General features: G+C 34.0%; 2 long non-coding RNA genes across 3 annotated transcripts in view; one reads left to right on the top strand and one right to left on the bottom strand.

Annotated features, from left to right (window-relative positions):
* LOC138713255 (uncharacterized) overlaps window positions 1-21,136 on the top strand; it is a 1,167,998-nt gene that overhangs the window by 708,171 nt on the left and 438,691 nt on the right. The gene's annotated exons all lie outside the window — the stretch shown is intronic.
* Window positions 1-21,136, bottom strand: part of LOC138713253 (uncharacterized) — a 397,650-nt gene that overhangs the window by 128,708 nt on the left and 247,806 nt on the right. For both annotated transcript variants that reach the window (XR_011335806.1, XR_011335807.1), the window contains one exon: window positions 20,368-20,497. This is a non-coding gene — a long non-coding RNA (uncharacterized lncRNA). The remainder of the gene's footprint in view (window positions 1-20,367; window positions 20,498-21,136) is intronic.

Here is a 21,136-nt window from a genome sequence, read left to right as displayed (position 1 = left end):
AAATTATGTAGGAAAATTGACATTTCACTGAAAACTACTATTTTTCCGAAAAACTTTGGGTTCCAAGCTTCAAAATGTGGGGCCATTTATTAAAATCCGTTCAGCCGTTTTCCCGTAATTTCCATTACCAGTTCAAATTATATATATATATATATAGATAATAGCTAAATTCCCAAACATACAATTTGCTAATGCTCCTTATTAAAAGAAAAACATTAAAATTGCTGTTAACAGAGAATATTTATAGTTCAATTATTGTGATATCTGTGTTTTTTCTTCTTATTCCTTTTTTTTTTTACTTTTTACTCTGTTATTTAATAAAATGTCTTAACATTATGTGGAATGTCCCCTGAGCACGAGTATGTAACTTACTCTTTCTGGGGGTGCTAGAGTGTTTTTATATGAAAACAAATCAATATGTATCTTTGTTCTGGCAATAAAGTGTTATTATTATTATTATTATTATTATTATTATTATTATTATTATTATTATTATTACTTAGAGATAATCATATATTTATGTTTATTTGGAGATAATGGAGCAGTGGATGAATAGCAATACCGAGGGAAATAAAAGTACTCTTAGATAATATGTTTTCTACCCTCATTGTTCGCGTCATCGAACCACGGTCCCACGGGCTGAGAAGCAATCAGCCCCAGCTGAGTTCTGTTCCGGTGGAATCTTAGGTATCTGCCGCAGTAGATCATATTTCCCTCCGGAGGAACACATATAATAAAAGCTCTACTTCTTGAAAAGGTCGTAATGAGTAATTTGCTACATTAATAGGAATGCTGCGTGAAACCACCCATCTTTTAGAAACGCTTAATCTTGCCCAAACACAAAATATCGTCGACCCATTCCCCTCTCTAAGTAGGGCGAGCTGTTCTTATTGTTCCCTTTAAGAAGGCTCCCTCTTCTCCTTTTCTTTAATCACCCCCAGGGTGTAATGAACTCCCATTGCTTAATTATTATGCAAATAATACTTAAATGTGTGACAAAGTGTTTACTCTGTCGTTCGCTTGGTGGCAGCACCCGTCAGTAAACACCAGAAGGCAACGGGATGCGTGCGCATCCCTTTCCGGATCAATGTAAAGGGAACATACAATCCCGCACTACGCGGTGAAATCTCGCAGTCCAGGACCTGTATGCTGAATCACACAAAACACCTTCCGCCATGCATACTTTCTAATACCTGTGAAATGGTGGGATATCTGTCTTCCTGGGATTTGGAAATACCTATGCAAAACGAGTTATCTTTCTTGATGATAAGGTTCATGATATAATAATAGTAATCTATACCAATAATAAATCTGTAGCCGAAATTTTTCTGGTAATTTTCGATTTTCCAAAAATAATTGGTCCTAACATATACAATTAACCACCCTGAAACCGAAAATCGCTTTTTTTTTTTTTAATTTTTGTTTGTATGTCTGTCTGTCTGTCTGTCTGTCTTTATGTTTGTTACCTTTTCACGCGATAATGGCTGAACGGATTTCGATAAAAATTTGAATATAAATTAAGTTCGTTGTAACTTAGATTTTAGGCTATATGGCATTCAAAATACATTATTAAAAAGGGGGGGGGTTGTAAGGGGGTCTGAATTATATAAATCGAAATATCTCGGTTATTATTGATTTTCATGAAAAATGTTACATAGCAAAAGTTTCTTTAACAATAATAATCGATAAGTTTTATTCCTTGAAAAATTTTGATAGGACTGATATTTAATGAGATAAATGAGTTTTAAAATTAAAATAACTGCCATCTAAGGCCGTGTAATGAATTAAAAAACAAATGACTTCGTCTATAAGGGGCCTTGGACAGCAACAATCGAAAGCTATGAAAGATAGCCTACAGAGAATGTTTCTGTGTTTGTATGAAGTAATATCGGAAGATAAATTAACCGATTTGTATAATTAATTATTAATTCACCATTGGAAAGTGTAGTTTCTCTGGATGGACATAATGCTATAATGTTATTACAGTAACTTCTGAGTGAATCGAGGACAGGTAAGATTAAAATAGCTTCTTATGCACAGAAAACTTGATAGGCTATTCTGTACATTCGTTTCCTGTATTTCCTGAAATAATTTTTATGACCAAATGAGTGGTCTCTGGATCAAAATGATCGCATTTTAATTATACAAATATAATTTAAATTAAGTAACATAATAAACGATTTATCCTTATATCAAACATGAATGTTGCCTGAATCAAATGTCCTATTTTAATTATGTAATTACTTTATAATTATTTCTAACGGGTGCCGCGGAGAGCACGGGTACGGCTAGTAATAATAATAAATTTAGACTATAATATTATATTAATTTATTATTATTGATTTCAACAAAGCGTTCGACTTAGTTTAACATAATAGATAAGATAGGAAATAACGACCTTTTTGTAAGTAGCGTAAACTGGTTTCTAAACAATCTAAGTTACAGGCAGTCTTGTGTACGTCTGTTCAACAAACTCTCTGATCCATAATACAGGGACATCATTTTATTTTTACTTCAATTTTTATTATACCTGAGTTTTTTAATGTACTTCACTCCAACCCCTTCCACTAATGAAGTTCCAACCTGTCCTCCACACAGAATCAAGGTCGCATATAGTAAACAGCACTGAGTTAGTGAGTATAGTACGTTCCAGAAATATGTTCGCGTTTTCTAGTGACGAAAGAGCTTTCAATATTGAATCATATTTTCGCACAGGTACTGTCCGTTTGCCTACGCCGCATCCCGGTTTTCCCCACCTGCTTCTGCTCGCCCCTCTGTAAAAGTTGGTCTGTCTTAGCTCTTATCTGAAAACATTAATTTCTGTTAGGAAATGGACGTTTACGTAATATTATATAACTGTTTAAAATAAGTGAAATAAAAGGACCTCGTTAAGTAATTAACTGTCATGTGATTTCCCCCCCCCCTTTCTACGATCTTGCGACATAACCACTTGGACGGATAGTAGATAGCATGTCTGAGTAATTTTATCTGTGCGGGTGAAGATTGAATTTACAGTCCGTAAGGTACTCTTTTATAGAGTAGGTACAGAATTATTTCAACATGAGTTACTAGTACGAAAGACGAAACTGGTAATTGGAATTAGATGCAATAGTCTATAGTGCGATAATATGCACAAAAGAACTGAAGCTTGTATCGAAATGAACGGGCACCATTTTAAAAAATGTGTTTAAATATCCATATTATGATTATTTTTCAATTTAACTTCATTATCTATATTGTACGCTAATGTGCTGTAGACAGTATAATATACACTGCATAATGAATACGTTCGCATGGATAACTTAGTTCGTGAGTAAAAACACTTATTCTTAATACAATACTGTATTTTGATTAAACAAAAACCTAATGAAAATTATCGAACTCAAAATCGCGATATTTCCTAGTTTACGTAAATAGATGAAAGACTTTTCTTCCTTCCTATACCTAGTAAAGTGATTTGTTTGTGTTTTACGCCAGTATCATCGAACTACAGTGGTGGAAGGGGTAGCAAACTGTGTTTCCGGTTCTCTAAAGGTATAGCCAGGTTAATATTAAAAATGTCAGTAAAAATAAAATGATGTCCATGTATAACTTAAACTGTGGAGTGCCATAGGGCTCTACTTTAGGTTCTCTTTTTTTCATAATCTTTATTAATGATATCTGCACAATAAATTCTGATTTTTTTATTATTCGCCGATGATTAGAAATATTTCGTGCCTCAATGATTTTGCTGAGTTTTATAATTAATTGTACTGATAATAATAATCACTCAATCCTGGTTCTGGTCGGTAGATAAACTAGTTGCTGTTCAAAAGCCACCATATACACAACACGTATTTTTGTGTTGCGCAATCACATGAAAATTGTACAAGCGCAATTCAAAATGGATCAGGATTTAAAATTTAATTTCATTTGAAAATTAACTCCCAGAAACAATTTTCTCAAACAGTCGTAGACCACATATAATACTCTATATAGAACTTCGCTTTTCCTATGGGTGTGGATGATTGACTGAGCTGTGAATGCATTGTAAGGAATAAAATGAGAGGTCCACATATAATATATAACGAAGATTGGAAGTCACAATCCTATGTGTAATGTTATCCTTGGCCTGCAATAACTATTTTTATAGGAGTTCCTTTATCGCATGCAAAATAATGGTAAAAATAGCCTATCTTCAATAGTCATAATTATGAAACTTAAAGTGTATACACACATCAGATCGACAGGTGATAGCACCCACATGTATTTCTACCTGAAGATATAGAGCACAGTAAAGATATGCACCACTCCACAGGTGATCGCACCCACATTTAATTCTACCTGAATATATAGAGCACAGTAAAGATATGCACCACTCCACAGGTGATCGCACCCACATTTAATTCTACCTGAAGATATGGAGCACATTAAAGATATACACCTCTCCACAGGTGATCGCACCCACATTTAATTCTACCTGAAGATATAGAGCACAGTAAAGATATGCACCACTCCACAGGTGATCGCACCCACATTTAATTCTACCTGAACTTATAGAGCACAGTAAAGATATGCACCTGTCCACAGGTGATCGCACCCGCATTTAATTCTACCTGAAGATATAGAGCACAGTAAAGATATACACCTCTCCACAGGTGATCGCACCCGCATTTAATTCTACCTGAAGATATAGAGCAAAGTAAAGATATGCACCTCTCCACAGGTGATCGCACCCGCATTTAATTCTACCTGAAGATATAGAGCACAGTAAAGATATGCATCTCTCGACAGGTGATCGCACCCGCATTTAATTCTACCTGAAGATATAGAGCACAGTAAAGATATGCACCTGTCCACAGGTGATCGCACCCACATTTAATTCTACCTGAAGATATAGAGCACATTAAAGATATACAGCTCTCCACAGGTGATCGCACACACATTTAATTCTACCTGAAGATATAGAGCACATTAAAGATATACACCTCTCCACAGGTGATCGCACCCACATTTAATTCTACCTGAAGATATAGAGCACAGTAAAGATATGCACCACTCCACAGGTGATCGCACCCACATTTAAATCTACCTGAAGATATAGAGCACAGTAAAGATATGCACCTCTCCACAGGTGATCGCAACCACATTTAATTCTACCTGAAGATATAGAGCACAGTAAAGATATGCACCTCTCCACAGATGATCGCACCCGCATTTAATTCTACCTGAAGATATAGAGCACAGTAAAGATATACACCTCTCCACAGGTGATCGCACCCGCATTTAATTCTACCTGAAGATATAGAGCACAGTAAAGATATGCACCTCTCCACAGGTGATCGCACCCGCATTTAATTCTACCTGAAGATATAGAGCACAGTAAAGATATGCACCTCTCCACAGGTGATCGCACTCACATGAATTTCTACCTGAAGATATAGAGCACAGTAAAGATATGCACCTCTCGACAAGTGATCGCACCCACATTTAATTCTACCTGAAGATATAGAGCACAGTAAGGATATGCACCTCTCCACAGGTGATCGCACCCACATTTAATTCTACCTGAAGATATAGAGCATAGTGAAGATATGTACATCTCGATAGATGATGGCACCCACACGTTGTTGTACGTAAAGCTATGCACCTGTCGACAGGTAATTGCTTTAAGAGAACCCGGAGGTTCATTGCCGCCTTCACATAAGCCCGCCATCGGTCAGTATCCTGAGCTAGATTAATCCAGTCTCTATCATCATATCCCACATCCCTCATATATATATATTTATATTATCCTCCCATCTACGTCTCGGCCTCCCCAAAGGTCTTTTTCCCTCCGGTCTCCCAACTGACACTCTATACAGGGTGTTTAAAAAATACGGTGCTTAATTTCAGGTCTGTATTTCCCACATGTAGACAATCAAAATAGTTCATTACAACATGTGTCCGGAAATGCTTTATTTCCGAGTTATGGCCTTCACAAAATTGAAATTCACCGGAATGTTTTTCTTTCCGCAGGTCGTTGCCGTCAAAGGAGACATTAAGAGGGCACTCTGACAGTTCATTCCGAGGCGAAGGTTACATTCAGTGTTGTGTAGGCGTTAGACTGGCGACATGTATTCAAATCAAGAGCTGGCAGAGAAACACTTCATGTACGGTAAGGCGGACGGCAATGCTGCGCTGGCTCGTCGTTTGTACCAGGAGAGGTACCCACAGCGACAATGTCCAGATCGGAAGACATTTGTACGTCTCCATTACCGTCTGTGCGAGTATGGAAAATTTAACTCTCCTGGTTTGGGAAGGGGACGGCCAAGATCTACAACTCCAGAAGTACTCGCCGGTACTTGGATCGGAGGTTTCCTGATCGATGGATAGGTAGAGGTGGCCCAATTCCTTGGCCTCCACGCTCACCTGATCTGAACCCTATCGATTTCTACTTGTGGGGCCATTTAAAATCATTGGTTTATTCGTCTCCGTTGCCTGATTTGGAATCCCTTCGGAATCGAATTGTGGCATGTTCTGAGGACATACGCAATACTCCTGGAGTTTGGGATCGTGTTCGCAGGTCAATGAGACATCGATGTGAGGTCTGTATTCAAGCAGGAGGTGGACATTTTGAACATCTTCTGTAATGACAACGACCTGCGGAAACAAAAACGTTCCGGTGAATTTCAATGTTGTGAAGGCCATAACTCGGAAATGAAGCATTTCCGGACACATGTTGTAATGAACTATTTTGATTGTGTACATGTGAGAAATACATACCTGAAATTATGCCCCGTATTTTTGAAACAGCCTGTATACGTTTCTGAATTCACCCATACGTGCTACATGCCCTGCCCATCTCAAACATCTGTATTTAATATTCCTAATTATTTCAGATCTATAACAGGAGCGTACTTGACTATGCATTATAAATTCTAGTTTTTATTTTATTGTCAACTTATTACATTTATTCCTCAAAATACTGTTAACACTTGATAAAACAGTTTTTCCTTCTTAAGCTCTTTCTTTAATTTCTAATGTACTATTTATAAATCAGATTAAACATAAATCTCCACTTCAATATTTACCTTAAGCATTAGGAGACAGTAATGGCCGTGTGAGGAGGAGGAGGGAGATAAATAAGGCTAACAAATTCCCTCGTCTTTCTTGCTGTTTTCTCTCTTTTTTTCGTTTTCCTGCTCGGTTTGCTGCCGGCTGAAGGACTAAATCTTGGGGGCGACATTTAGCCCTCAGTAACGACGAGTTGAAAATGTTACCAGCCTACTAGCGGAATTACTGGCAATTTTTCTTAACGCAGCGTTCCACACTTACAGCAGGTTTCTTATTAACGGCTCCACAGCTGTTAATCCTTTCATCTACCCACTACTAAATCTAACGTTACTTATCATTTACAGTCTTGTTCTTTTACCATTTGTCTTTCTCACCTTGTAGTCTACAATATATATTCTACAGTATTTTCCTTCTCCACTGTGGTTGAATCAGAAGCATTTCCACATAAATATCCCTATTCGATTCTCGGCAGGGAAATAAAGATCCATCTTTGTACCTGTTGCTTTCTATTTATTGCTAGAGGTAAGAAGTTCGTACGAAAACATAGATTTCATTACAGCAAAATGCACAATAGAGGAGCAGTTTCATTACATGCTAACGTTTGCAGCGGAGTTGTGCAGTTTAGTGAGCGGTTTTTAACATTTCAGAATTTAAAATAAATATTCCAGTCATATGAAGTTGAATGTGCAACTTTATGATTTACTAGTAATCATATAAGCGTATTAGTAAATGAAGAAATATATTTCGTAGAATATTTAATGTGTAGTCTATACGTAATGTGAAGAACGAATATTACATATATTTATATAGAATACATTTCTTTGCGTGGAGGATACAGCAATCAAGAGAAGCATTTTACTTCAAAATTTGATTCAAAATAGACATAATTGTTTGCTTTCTCGCCACAGTGATTGGAAAAGCATCTGACAGAAACTGGCCTATACCGACTCTGATGTGCGTTTCATTGAGACATGTTTTAATTAATCTAACTAGTTTCTTGGGAATACCAAATTCAATAAATATATTATATAAAACTTCTCTCTTAACCGAATCATATACCTTTTTGAAATCTATGAATAACTGATGTACTGTACTCTTATACTGCCGTTTTTTCTCCAATATCATCTGTCGAATACGAAAAATCTTATCAATACTCGATCTATTAAGCCTAAAACCAAACTGATGACCCCAATAATTTCAACTACATATGGAGTAAATTTTCTCAAAAGAATATTAGACTACATTTTGTACGACGTCAACAAAAGTGATATTCCTCGAAAGTTACTACAGTTAGTCTTGTCCCCCCTTTTAAAGATAGGTACAATTATGGACTCCTTCCATTGTTCTGGTACAATTTCCTTTTCCCATATAGGAAGTACTAACTTATAAATTTCGTTAGATAATGCGCTTTCACCTTCTTGTATTAATTCTGATGGAATTTGATCGCTGTCTGGAGACTTGTACTTTTTCATATTTTCTATCGCAATTTCGACTTCAGAAAGTGTGGGTTCGGGTATAAACGACTTAGCAGTTTGTATTTCAAGTTCGTTCCGATTATTTCTATTTGGCCTATCCAATTAGGTACGGTAAATTCCAAAATATCATTCTCCTAGTCACAAAACAAAAGTGTGAGATGAATAGTACATACCTTCTATACTCTTCAGGCATTAGCAGTTAGGAAATGGTACTCATTAATCAGGAATAAAAATCATGTTACATAATGAAATTAATCAGAGGAAAAAAGAGCAGACAAAAACCTGAATTGAATTGGCTAACTGGCGTTAAACGAGATCCTTAAACTTATGGGATTTTATGGGATATTTTTATTCATTCTCAGGAAACCCTTTCCGCTCGAATGAGTCCATTTGGAATCACTAACATTTCTGTAATCTCTGACTCATATAATTTGCTTGATGATTACATTTGGTATCCTCAGAAGTAGTTTTGTTCAGAGTGCTGTTTCTCTGTGGTGTCTCTATGAACTTATGCACCCATAATTATGGAAAATTATGAAAGGTATGTAAAAATTCACGTCAAAAAAGATTAAGAAATACTAGTGTACTTGTGAATTTTTCTTACCATTTTCACTATTCCTAGTTCTTCACTCATATCAATTTATTTTGGAACGTTTTTTTGACTTTATATGTGAATAAATATTATAATCTGTAAAATATGAATTAATCAATCAATCTTCTTAATGTTAAAATGTTATGTTTTATTTAACGACGCTCGCAACTGCAGAGGTTATATCAGCGTCGCGGGATGTGCCGGAATTTTGTCCCGCAGGAGTTCTTTTACATGCCAGTAAATCTACTAACATGAGCCTGTCGCATTTAAGCACACTTAAATGTCATCGACCTGGCCCGGGATCGAACCTGCAACCTTGGGCATAGAAGGCCAGATCTTCTTAATGTATCCAGCTGTTTGCTGACAACATAAAGTCCACTATAGTCCACTGTAGTCTATTGAGTTGTTTTTCACGAGAAATGGGTATTTTGATCGATGTTCATTATAGATGCTTGTTGCTAGTAGCCAGAATTGGGGTGTTGTCAATATATACTGCAGGGCTGTGTCTTCTGCAACCGGTACCGATGATTTTAATTTACTTCTTTTGTGGTTTATGGATGGGCAGTATAGAAGAATGTGTTCCAGATCTTCATCATGATTATTACACCACAAACAAGTAGGATTATCAGAAATCTGACATCGGTGTAGGTACAATTGAGTGACAATGTGACCTGTTCTGGCTCCTGTTAAAAATGTTTGAACATGTCTGGGCAAGTTTTTGTACATTTCCAGGTCATTTGGTTTCTTTTGTACAGACTGTAAAATTTTTCCTTTGTCAGAAGAGAGCCAATTGTTGATACATAGGTTTGTAAAATGAGACTTTACTTAAGCAAAAGCACTGGATAGAGATATCACTTGAAGAGGTCTTGATTACAAATATGTTGCCTGTTTTGCAATATTATCGACTTTTTCGTGTAAATATGAATTAAGAAGTTGCTATTTTGAAATACCTTGTAGGTTGTATGGTCGGTCACTGAATAAAGACAATAAATCCTCAATGCTTAGGCGAGAGCGATCCTTGGCTTGGACAGTAATGAAATGATGTCTGCTCATTTTAATCCTACATAATATGATTACCGATACCAATAATTCACATATTTACATATCTGTATACGCCCTTGATTCACGTCATTAAAAACAAACGAATTACGAAACAATGGATCTCGTTACCACGCAAGCTCGGTTACAGTCTAGAAGATATCTCTGCTACTCATTTGTATGTTGTGTTTTTCTTCTTGTCTCGTCTCTTCCCTGGCCCACCCTTCCTCCACCCTCAATGTTGTATTTTCTTTCATTTATTTTACTCGCAGCAGGGTTAATCGTCTGTTCCGAGACGATATATATACCGAGCAGCATCTGAAAAAGAGAGCAAGACGAGAAAAGAAATGGAAGAAGTTTAAAAAAAAGGAAGAGGACATAAGAATGAGACTAAAAAATAAAATGAAAACGAAGCAGAAGTAAAAATAAAGACGTTGCGAAAGGCCATTATCGCACCTGAAATGAAGTGGAAACACAGGGTCTCATTAAAACAAAAACTGGAACGCAATTTTCGTCTAATTCCAACTTGAACATACCAAGGAGGTGGTGGGGGGGGGGGGACAAGACGAGGACTGTTTCATCAGCATTAACAAGAGACAGTACCTTCAAATTATTGTTCCCCATTAGTCCCGGAAGAAACGAGAGGGAAATAACCTTCCCTCACTTTTCTATACACTTTATCATTTTTAAATTAAAGACAAATAAAAAGACAAGAACGTCTTCCTTTCTCATAGTAGATTCCTACGTCCACATATATAAAATTAATTAAATATAATAAAATTAATGAAACAGGGCTGGTATACCATACATTTGACAATTGTGCTCCCCGTTTACATTATAACCAACATTTTATACAGTACATTATTTAATGTATTGGTAACATTTAGATCACAGAAAAAACAGCTGCAGTAAAGCAAGAAGTGAAAAATTATGTTCTCTATCTCGCACTGTTTCTAATCGTTACTTACAGAGTAAACCGTAAATAATAGTATTAAGGCTGGTTCACAATAAACCGGGAATGGAAACGACAACGAGAACGGGAACGGAAATATTGTTAAAATAAATGTATTTAAATGTGAGCATTCACAATTAACTACTCTGAATGCTCATATTTAAATACATTTATTTTAACATTATTTCCGTTGTCGTTCTCGTTATCGTTTCCGTTCCCGGTTTATTGTGAACCAGCCTTTAATTTCTGGAGGTTATTCTTTCAGATATTTCAAACAAAAAAGTTTAATACAATTTTTATCGTATTTGCTTCCTTTTCGAGATAAAAATTGTTTATATGAAACATTTCGTAGCGTGTTTTGGGAAAACAATTGATTTAATTTCCAATACACTCAGTCAGTTTAAGAGAGCAGTGTATTATGATAATAAATTATTGAAAGAATTAGTTTCGTCCTTCAAATGTGAAAAAAATTGATCCCAACAAATGTACCTTTTCGTTCTGCAAAGGAATTTATAGTTAAATTTCTTCGGGTCAAATTTCTGCACATTTAAAGGAAAAAAACTAAAATAATTATTTCAATAATTTATTATCATAATAGAATGCTATCTTAAATTGACTGAGCATATTGAGAAATAAATCAATGGCTTTCCCAAGATATGCTATGACATGTTTCATATAAAATATTTTTTATCTTGAGTCTATTCATGAAAATGCATTTTAAAATGATGGATTGAGGAAAGATGATTAGGAAAACGGATTGATCAAATTGATATTGGGAATTATAGATATATTCATGAGAATGCATTGAGGAAAGTTGATTCAGGAAAATGGATTGATCAAATGGATAGTGAGAATTACAGAAATATTCATGAGAATATATTGAGGAAAGTTGATTCAGGAAAATGGATTGATCAAATTGATAGTGGGAATTATAAATTTATTCATGAGAATGCATTTAAGAAAGTTGATTCAGGAAAATAGATTGATAAAATGGATAGTGAGAATTATAGAAATATTCATGACAATACATTAAGGAAAGTTGATTCAGGAAAATGGATTCATCAAATGGATAGTGAGAATTATAGATATATTAATGAGAATTCATTGAGGAAAGATGATTCACGAAAATGGATTGATCGAATTGATAGTGAGAATTATAAATATATTCATAAGAATGCATTGAGGAAAGTTGATTCAGAAAAATGGATTGATCAAATAGATAGTTAGAATTATAGATATATATTCATGAGAATACATTGAGGAAGGTTGATTCAGGAAAATTTATTGATCGAATTAATAGTGAGAATTATAGATATATTCATAAGAATTCATTGAGGAAAGTTGATTCCCGAAAATGGATTGATCAAATGGATAGTGAGAATTATGCATATATTCATGAGAATGCATTGAGGAAAGTTGATTCAGGAAAATTGATTGATCAAATGGATAGTGAGGATTATAGAAATATTCATGGGAATACATTGAGGAAAGTTGATTCAAGAAAATGGATTAATCAAAATTGATAGTGGGAATTATACATATATTCATGAGAATGCATTGAGGAAAGTTGATTCAGGAAAATGGATTGGTAGAATGGATAGTGAGAATTATAGATATATTCATGAGAATGCATTGAGGAAAGTTGATTCAGGAAAATGGATTGATCGAATGGACAGTGGGAATTATAGATATATTCATAAGAATGCATTGAGGAAAGTTGATTCAGGAAAATGGATTGATCAAATGGATAGTGACGATTGTAGAAATATTCATGAGAATACATTAAGGAAAGTTGATTCAGGAAAATGGATTGATCAAATGGATAGTGAGAATTATATATATCTTCATGAGAATGCATTGAGGAAAGTTGATTCCGGAAAATAGATTGATCAAATGGATAGTGAGAATTACAGAAATATTCATGAGAATACATTGAGGAAAGTTGATTCAGGAAAAAGGGTTGATCAAATGGATAGTGAGAATTATATATATCTTCTTGAGAATGCATTGAGGAAAATTGATTCAGGAAAATGGATTGATCAAATGGATAGTGAGAATTACAGAAATATTCATTAGAATACATTGATGAAAGTTGATTCAGGAAAATGGATTGATCAAATGGATAGTTAGAATTATAGATATATATTCATGAGAATACATTGAGGAAGGTTGATTCAGGAAAATTTGTTGATCGAATTGATAGTGAGAATTATAGATTTATTCATAAGAATGCATTGAGGAAAGTTTATTCCCGAAAATGGATTGATCAAATGGATAGTGAGAATTATACACATATTCATGAGAATGCATTAAGGAAATTTGATTCACGAAAATGGATTGATCAAATGGATAGTGACAATTATAGAAATATTCATGAGAATACATTGAGGAGAGTTGATTTAGGAAAATGGATTGATCGAATTGATAGTGAGAATTATAGATATATTCATGAGAATGCATTGAGAAAAGTTGATTCAGGAAAATAGATTGATCAACTGCATAGTGAGAATTATAGAAATATTCATGAGAATACATTGAGGAAAGTTGATTCAGGAAAATGGATTGATCAAATGGATAGTGAGAATTATATATATCTTCATGAGAATGCATTGAGGAAAGTAGATTCAGGAAAATGGATTGATCAAATTGATAGTGGGAATTATAGATATATTCATGAGAATGCATTGAGGAAAGTTGATTCAGAAAAATGGATTGATCAAATAGATAGTTAGAATTATAGATATATATTCATGAGAATACATTGAGGAAGGTTGATTCAGGAAAATTTATTAATCGAATTAATAGTGAGAATTATAGATATATTCATAAGAATTCATTGAGGAAAGTTGATTCCCGAAAATGGATTGATCAAATGGATAGTGAGAATTATACATATATTCATGAGAATGCATTGAGGAAAGTTGATTCAGGAAAATTGATTGATCAAATGGATAGTGAGGATTATAGAAATAATCATGGGAATACATTGAGGAAAGTTGATTCAAGAAAATGGATTAATCAAAATTGATAGTGGGAATTATACATATATTCATGAGAATGCATTGAGGAAAGTTGATTCAGAAAAATGGATTGGTAGAATGGATAGTGAGAATTATAGATATATTCATGAGAATGCATTGAGGAAAGTTGATTCAGGAAAATGGATTGATCGAATGGACAGTGGGAATTATAGATATATTCATAAGAATGCATTGAGGAAAGTTGATTCAGGAAAATGGATTGATCAAATGGATAGTGACGATTGTAGAATTATTCATGAGAATACATTAAGGAAAGTTGATTCAGGAAAATGGATTGATCAAATGGATAGTGAGAATTATATATATCTTCATGAGAATGCATTGAGGAAAGTTGATTCCGGAAAATAGATTGATCAAATGGATAGTGAGAATTACAGAAATATTCATGAGAATACATTGAGGAAAGTTGATTCAGGAAAAAGGGTTGATCAAATGGATAGTGAGAATTATATATATCTTCTTGAGAATGCATTGAGGAAAATTGATTCAGGAAAATGGATTGATCAAATGGATAGTGAGAATTACAGAAATATTCATTAGAATACATTGATGAAAGTTGATTCAGGAAAATGGATTGATCAAATGGATAGTTAGAATTATAGATATATATTCATGAGAATACATTGAGGAAGGTTGATTCAGGAAAATTTGTTGATCGAATTGATAGTGAGAATTATAGATTTATTCATAAGAATGCATTGAGGAAAGTTTATTCCCGAAAATGGATTGATCAAATGGATAGTGAGAATTATACACATATTCATGAGAATGCATTAAGGAAATTTGATTCACGAAAATGGATTGATCAAATGGATAGTGACAATTATAGAAATATTCATGAGAATACATTGAGGAGAGTTGATTTAGGAAAATGGATTGATCGAATTGATAGTGAGAATTATAGATATATTCATGAGAATGCATTGAGAAAAGTTGATTCAGGAAAATAGATTGATCAAATGCATAGTGAGAATTATAGAAATATTCATGAGAATACATTGAGGAAAGTTGATTCAGGAAAATGGATTGATCAAATGGATAGTGAGAATTATATATATCTTCATGAGAATGCATTGAGGAAAGTAGATTCAGGAAAATGGATTGATCAAATTGATAGTGGGAATTATAGATATATTCATGAGAATGCATTGAGGAAAGTTGATTCAGAAAAATGGATTGATCAAATAGATAGTTAGAATTATAGATATATATTCATGAGAATACATTGAGGAAGGTTGATTCAGGAAAATTTATTAATCGAATTAATAGTGAGAATTATAGATATATTCATAAGAATTCATTGAGGAAAGTTGATTCCCGAAAATGGATTGATCAAATGGATAGTGAGAATTATACATATATTCATGAGAATGCATTGAGGAAAGTTGATTCAGGAAAATTGATTGATCAAATGGATAGTGAGGATTATAGAAATAATCATGGGAATACATTGAGGAAAGTTGATTCAAGAAAATGGATTAATCAAAATTGATAGTGGGAATTATACATATATTCATGAGAATGCATTGAGGAAAATTGATTCAGAAAAATGGATTGGTAGAATGGATAGTGAGAATTATAGATATATTCATGAGAATGCATTGAGGAAAGTTGATTCAGGAAAATGGATTGATCGAATGGACAGTGGGAATTATAGATATATTCATAAGAATGCATTGAGGAAAGTTGATTCAGGAAAATGGATTGATCAAATGGATAGTGACGATTGTAGAATTATTCATGAGAATACATTAAGGAAAGTTGATTCAGGAAAATGGATTGATCAAATGGATAGTGAGAATTATATATATCTTCATGAGAATGCATTGAGGAAAGTTGATTCCGGAAAATAGATTGATCAAATGGATAGTGAGAATTACAGAAATATTCATGAGAATACATTGAGGAAAGTTGATTCAGGAAAAAGGGTTGATCAAATGGATAGTGAGAATTATATATATCTTCTTGAGAATGCATTGAGGAAAATTGATTCAGGAAAATGGATTGATCAAATGGATAGTGAGAATTACAGAAATATTCATTAGAATACATTGATGAAAGTTGATTCAGGAAAATGGATTGATCAAATGGATAGTTAGAATTATAGATATATATTCATGAGAATACATTGAGGAAGGTTGATTCAGAAAAATTTGTTGATCGAATTGATAGTGAGAATTATAGATTTATTCATAAGAATGCATTGAGGAAAGTTTATTCCCGAAAATGGATTGATCAAATGGATAGTGAGAATTATACATATATTCATGAGAATGCATTGAGGAAATTTGATTCACGAAAATGGATTGATCAAATGGATAGTGACAATTATAGAAATATTCATGAGAATACATTGAGGAGAGTTGATTTAGGAAAATGGATTGATCGAATTGATAGTGAGAATTATAGATATATTCATGAGAATGCATTGAGAAAAGTTGATTCAGGAAAATAGATTGATCAAATGCATAGTGAGAATTATAGAAATATTCATGAGAATACATTGAGGAAAGTTGATTCAGGAAAATGGATTGATCAAATGGATAGTGAGAATTATATATATCTTCATGAGAATGCATTGAGGAAAGTAGATTCAGGAAAATGGATTGATCAAATTGATAGTGGGAATTATAGATATATTCATGAGAATGCATTGAGGAAAGTTGATTCAGGAAAATGGATTGATCAAATTGATAGTGGGAATTTTAGATATAGGCTATTCATGAAAATATACTTTAAGAATCTTGGATTCGGTGAAATGGTTGTGAACATTGTTCATAAAATCCAAATAAAATCAGAATAAAACTACCGAATATTTTTAATTCGATAAATTATCATCGGATTGTAGGAAACTTTGGTTAGCACACACACACACACATTAGTACCTAAGCTGAACAACTGGACGAAACTTTGAAGACATGAAAAAGTGTCGTGTGGACCCGCGCGCCTTCTGTTCGATTGCGCGGTGCACGTGTACTTCCTACGCAATGACGGTTACGCACTTGAAGCTGCGCTCACTCACGTCTCACACTGCCTGACACATTGCATGCAGCTGTTGAACCGGTTCTCGCGGAGGTGCACTATGCACGCGCCAGTATTCGTAATATAACGAACTTTGGAGCTCAGAGAACGGAAATCTACATGCAGTGAAGCCTGGGTTGTACGTAATAGAAGGGGGATAATTTAAATTACGCACAACTCAGAACCACATATAAATGTTTCAATATAATATAATTTTCGAATGACTAGGAAACAATATAATAGAATGTGGTTGGGAACATTTAAGGACTCTTGTAACCCAAATGTACAGATTCTACCAGAAGTCTAAGGACTTCCCTGGGAAATAGATTTTTCACTCCTGTCCTTATACTTACGCGAAATCCCCTGATGTTTATAAAGGGACCAAATGTCTGTGAAAAGTGAAGTTTTTTACTTCACACCCAATCTCTCTATCTTTAAAAGTGTGAATTATATAATAGTACATTATGCAACGAGCCTATAATGATAGTAATTAAGACGCGAGGATGTTTATGAAACGAGCGCAAGCGAGTTTCATAATTTTCTTACGAGCGTCTTAATTACCATTATAGGTAAGTTTCATACGACTTTTTATGCTCAACCATATTTCTAACTTTAAATTATTCATAAGTACTGTATTCATGTTATTCTTATGTGACTGGGAGCGAACTGACCTTGTGCAATCTCGTAAATTGTGAGACGTGCGCAGACGCGAAAGTATCGATTTTTTCTGGGCAACGAATGTCGACGAGCTTGATATAACCTAGAGAGTAAGATAAACGTCAAACTTGATATAACCTTGAAATTGAATTCGACATTGAAAAACGAGATGACAAATTGAATTTATTTGAATATTATTTACAATTAACGCTAATTATATTATAGTTACAGAACATAACCTTCTGCGACAGTATTGGATTTCCAGCCTGCATGACGTTTTGCTAGTTGTCTTTCGATTGCATATCCGAGAATAATCGAAAACCTGAACTTTAATGAATAGGTGTACTTTAATGACATGCATTAAAGAACTGCTACCAGGTGTATAATTACTACATTTCGGTATGGTCGAGCATAAAAATGTTTACGTTATGAAAACTTACTGAAAAATTACATTCTTTGTAGTAAAAAATTAATTACTCGAGAGTGGAAGTGTTTAGATAAATGAATTTTGGGATAGAATTAGATTTTTTCTCAAGTCATTCTTCCTCATTACAATAATCTATCAATTTACGTCTACACACCAGAATTTCGACTCATTTTCACTTTTTTTTTTCAAGAAAGAAATCTAACTTTTCCACACTTGTAGAAACTCCACAATTGTTTACTAAAATGGAAGGAATAAGCTGATTGACCAGTATTAATAACTCCCAATGTTATGATGTAAGTGACAGTGGCGGTCTCTGGTCAATTTGCTGCGACTATCAAACTCAAGAGAATTTTAGAAAATGGTAATTTTTCCAAAATAAAAAAAACTGCATTTTAATGAACGAGGTGTCACAATGTGTTTAAACAAAAGTAATATTTGCAGAAGAAGCCTTACAGATATTTCTAACTCTAACCCAAAATTTATTAACTACTTCAATTACTTCACTATACAATTAGTAACGTTTGGATTAATATTAAATTCATTGCATAGATGTTCCCATGCCTGTTTTTTTTCGCTCTGATATGTAAACCATCAGTCCTCTTGTTCTCTATTATACTTTTTTGGGCTACTAAATTAACTTTTATTCTTTTTCCAATTTATGAAAAAAATTTTCCCTTGTTCTTTATATTTTTTTCATATTTTACATCCAAATAGCAGAAGAAGTAATAGTATAACCTTACTTTGTGATTATTATTTTTCAACATTAGGCACCTATATCTTTTATTTGTCAACTTTTTGTTTATGGATCTTGGCCCACTATAACAGATTGTGATTGTATGAATGTTTCATGACTTACTCTAGAATAGAGAATTTAAAGAATAACTTTAGCTAATCAAAAATTGCCTTACGTACGAAAAATCATTACCAACTGCTGTTGAGTAGTTAAAATAGTGCTAACAAATGTTATAGTTAAGTGTTGATTATTTTAAACAAAATTATCTTCACGAAATGCAAACATTGACAAAACTTTAAAAATAAACAAGCTGATAATTTAACTTTTGTTAAGCCAAATGAGCCGTTCAGAGCAGAAATGGTGTAAGTCGGAAATGGTTAATGAGGGTTAAAGTAAACATTGTGTATATTACAGCGCAAAGTAGCAATTAATATTCAATGTATTTAAAGTATCAGTAGTCAGTGGATAGCACGAAGGATATATTAATTACTACTTTGCGCTGTATTTTACAGAATTTTTACTTTAAACCACATTACCCAATTTTGACTTACACCACTTCTGCTCTGAAGGGCTCAAATTAAACATTACTTGGAGAAACTGGTCATAAATCCTCAGAAGAATTACTGTAATTTCAGACTTACTGAAAATTAACAAAATCTGTCTAATATCTATGTAAAAGTTTGCAATGCATAGGTAAACGGCTAGATCGAAAAGATAACACAACAAAAACAACAGTTTCAGTTTCAAAATTACGGTAACTAAGTATTTCAATCAATATCTCGAATTATACTTCATATGAAGTATTGTAGGCTTTAGAAAGTGATAAGCTTAGATGTGAAAAGATGCCAAGATCCTAATGGACTGGTAGAATCAAAGAGTAACAGTAATCGAATCCTGAACAACTTCCACACCTACTGTAAACCGTTTACGATTCCGAACATCGGTATTAATATATACAGACAAGAGGTGAAGGATGAGCCTTATGAGGTCTTCAGAGGTCAGGAAATGAGAAAACGCAGTTACGGACATTCCGGAAACCAGAGTAAGGGCTTATGCATAATGAAATTTACAGCATTAGGGGACTGAGTGTAGGAACTGATAGACATAATCATAGATTGACACGTCATAAATCTTCAACATTGCAGGAAACTGCAACACCTACTTACTAAGTGAAATATTAACTTCACAGTATAATGTCATACTGAAGCATCTCTAGCCAGGAGAGGTCAAGGGTATATCACAGGAGCTTCAACTGCATTTCAGGGATCTACTTACAACGCATCAAACAATTTTCCAGGTAATATTATTAATTATAATAAAAGCTCTGTAGTTTAATGCAGTTTTACATGAATTATTTCTGATTTCCTTGGTTTAAAATAACAAAAATGTAGCTTACCTTTTTCTTGCGTAGGTTGAACTTGATCATTTCTTGCATGGAAAAATGTATGAGTATTTTCAGCTGCGCAGAATCAATGACGTTGATTTGTCACCAAGACAGGTCAAAGAACGGCAAAACCAGCTTACACCTATAATCCGATAGACAGAAGAAATATGAGGCAACTGGAAAGGGAGGGACAAAGACAGAAAGAGATAGATCAAATGGAGGTGTAACAGGTTCCAGAGAGTCTAGAATATAATTGATAATTCTGCTGCTATTTCGTACTGCTGTTGTTGTTTAGTCAACTGTCCGAAGACAGGTCTGAACCTCACAAGTGACACCATGAAGGCATCACTTATGATGCGACTAGGCCAGGAGATAATGGGGTAGGGTGGCCAGTTCCTTCCCCCTCCATTGCCAAATAGCTACATATTACACTAGTCAGACTATAGATTAGTTTGATAATGTATGTATAATGAAAGGATGATACAGAAACCAGAAATGTCTTATGCTGTTTAATAATAATAATAATAATAATAATAATAATAATAATAATAATACCTTGCCTCTCGGTTTACTCTCCTAGCTTCACATCATAATCGTAATACACGTTCACAGCACAATCTATTGCTATCAATACCACGTCATCATACATCTCTGTACTCAAGTTCTTTCTCAATAGCCATGGCCCGCTCATGGAATTCGCTGCCGCTGGAAATCAGGGGTAGTCTTAGTCCCCAGTTGTTTAAAATTAGGTTGTTTAGAAATATTTTAAATGCACAGAACT

The sequence above is a fragment of the Periplaneta americana genome, chromosome 14 (genome assembly GCF_040183065.1).
Source record: "Periplaneta americana isolate PAMFEO1 chromosome 14, P.americana_PAMFEO1_priV1, whole genome shotgun sequence".
NCBI classification, from domain to species: Eukaryota; Metazoa; Arthropoda; class Insecta; order Blattodea; family Blattidae; genus Periplaneta; species Periplaneta americana.
Note: the sequence above shows the minus strand (reverse complement) of the source record. Positions and strands in the feature narration are given on the sequence as shown.